At 33.3% G+C, this 2,723-nt stretch overlaps 1 non-coding gene across 1 annotated transcript; it reads left to right on the top strand.

Annotated features, from left to right (window-relative positions):
* The first annotated feature begins 791 nt into the window (after positions 1-791).
* On the top strand, positions 792-898 carry LOC131169883 (small nucleolar RNA R71). The gene has a single exon (XR_009140829.1). It is a non-coding gene; the product is annotated as a small nucleolar RNA R71 (small nucleolar RNA).
* The last annotated feature ends 1,825 nt before the right edge of the window (positions 899-2,723 follow it).

The raw sequence follows: 2,723 nt of genomic DNA, 5'->3' as shown, positions 1-2,723 counted from the left end.
AAGAGCTAGCTTGTTGAGCTATTTGATTCTCCAACATCTTATTGTGTGTTGCCATTTGATCCACTTTAGATGCTAATTGAGAAATCATTTCTTGTTGACTTTGATGGCTTACTAGTAGAGTCTCAATCATGGCTTCCAATCTAGCTGTCTTGTCCGGTTGTGCTTGTTGTGGTGGAGGTTATTGTGGTTGTGGTGGAACAGGTGCATTTTGAGGTTTAGGAATTCCAGGAGGAGGACCTCTATTTTGCTGAAAATTTTGATGTTGTTAATACCTAGAATGTTGTTGAAAATTTTAGTGTTGTCCTTGTCTACCTACCCAAGAGAAATTGGGGTGGTTTCTCCATGCTGGATCATAAGTTGCAGAAAATGGGTTATCACCTAGTCTTTGATTGTAGTTCCCCACAAAATCCACTTGCTCACTTGAAAAATCTTGAAAAATTGCAGAAAAATCAGTTACATAGTTGACATTTGTAGCTCCAACATTTACTGAGTTATTTGAACCTCCAACTGAAGAATCTACTTTCATGCTTAGCTTGTCCATCTTCCTTGTCAAAGCATCAAACTTAGCATTAATCATATTCATGGCATCAAGCTCAAACATATCAGTTGGTTTCTTGATCTCATTCCTCTCACAAGTCCACTGGTAATTGTTATAAGCAATTTTATCTAGAGCAGAAAAAGCTTCATCTTCAGATTTCTCCATAAGATCACCTCCAGAAGATGCATCAATTGTACTTCTAATAGCTGGTGAAACTCCATTGTAAAAGTGTTGAACAAGCATCCACTTAGGAATCCCATGGTGTGGACATCTCCTTTGCAAATCCTCGTACCTCTCCCATGCTTCATACAAGCTCTTATCGTCTCTAGGTTTGAAAGAAGTCAGCTCATTTCTTAGCTTAGTTGTCTTGCTTAGTGGAAAATATTGAGCTAAAAATGCTTGAGAAAGTTCATCCCATGTTGTGATAGAACCCGGTGTTAAAGAATGTAACAACTCTCTAGCTCGGTCCTTTAAAGAGAAAGGGAATAATCTGAGTTGAATTGTATCATCAGAAACTCCATTTATCTTCAACATATCACTGATCTTAAGAAAGTGTGCTAGATGAACATGTGGACTTTCACTTGGACTTTCACTGATCTTGCTGTCTTTTTTATTTCTAGATCAAAGAATAAATGGATTTCTTCACTTTTTGTCCTTCTCATAAAATAAAAGTACCTGAAAAACAAAATAAACAAATTCTCAAAGTAAAATGGTAAATGAAATTAAAAATAAAAATAAAAATAAAATACCCAAATTAACCAAACAGACAATCGTTCAATATCAAACAAAAAATCAAATCCCCGGCAACGGCACGAAAACTTGATACGTGTGAGTCTGCAAGTATACGGGTCATATCAAGTAATAAAGTGATAAGTCAAGTATCGTTCCCACAAGGATTTGCCGTTAAAGTACCAAACTATGAATGAAACGATTATTTGGGCTAATGATTGATGAATAAATGGTAAATGTAAATGAGCGAAGTAAATTGATAAATCTAATTAGAATGCATAAAGAGCAAGCAAATAAATCCTAAATCTAGTTGTAATTGAACTAAATTAATAACGAGTAATTTAAATCAAAGTCTAATTATGATAAAAATGATTCCAGAGTTGGCGTTCATGCACAAATTAATTGGGATTTGTCTTGGTTATTCTAATTTTAAGGGAAAATAGAGTTTAAAGGTGATTGATTCTAAATTCCTTTGATATCTTTTTCAAGCAAATGAAAGTGTGTTTTAAAATAATTAAATCTACTTTCGTACAATATTTGATTAATTTAAAACCCATTAAGTTTTGTAACCAATAATTAATTCCTCTTAAAACCCTAGTTTATTTCTAAATCTAGGTGATTTTAAGTTCTAATCCTTGATTATTTATCAATGATCTTTACCTTTTGGTCCTTCAATCAAAGATTAACACAATACCCAATGGATACCAACATTAGGCAAGTAAATCAAGCACACAAGGAAAAAATCAAAACTCATATTTATATAAAATATAAAAATAACTAATCCAAATCCACAAATTAATTTAAAATATATTTCCCAACTCTGAAATCCAAAGAGTTTACTCACTCATATTGTTATTTACAAGAGAAATTAATGAAAAAGTAAAGAAAAACATGATGAGAGGACTAAAAATAGAAAAACCCAGGTAGTGAAGGAACGGAAGCGTGAAAAACACAAGATTATACCATTGAATTCAAAAATTTTCACCTAGGGTCACATGCACCATGCAAGATTTATTTTTATCTATTTGATTTCAATGATAAACAACATATTAAAACTCTTTTAATATGTTTTTTGATCTGTATTTGCCATTTAAGATTTTAAAATTAATCAGATTAATTTTAGAACCCTAGATTAAATCAAGAACGATTACACTAACCTCTTGATGTGCTGCAGCGTGTCTGCGCCTTTGAGAGTCGTCTTCAGGACACCAGATGTTGTCCCTCTAGCTTGTCCACACCAAGAACACCTATGGCAGCCCTTGAACAGCTTCTAAAGCCTTTTCTATTAATTAGAAATTCAAGTTCTGCCTTTTAAGAGATTAGAGATGTAAACAGGACACTAGAAACAATTTCTAGTGTTCTTAATTCAAGAGATTGATGGCTAATCTCTTTGAATTGATGAGAGATGAAGAGAAATAGCTGGAGAGGCTCAAAGTGGCGTGACAATTGAGAGGAG

Source organism: Hevea brasiliensis, chromosome 10 (assembly GCF_030052815.1).
Source record: "Hevea brasiliensis isolate MT/VB/25A 57/8 chromosome 10, ASM3005281v1, whole genome shotgun sequence".
In the NCBI taxonomy this organism is placed as follows: Eukaryota; Viridiplantae; Streptophyta; class Magnoliopsida; order Malpighiales; family Euphorbiaceae; genus Hevea; species Hevea brasiliensis.
Note: the sequence above shows the minus strand (reverse complement) of the source record. Positions and strands in the feature narration are given on the sequence as shown.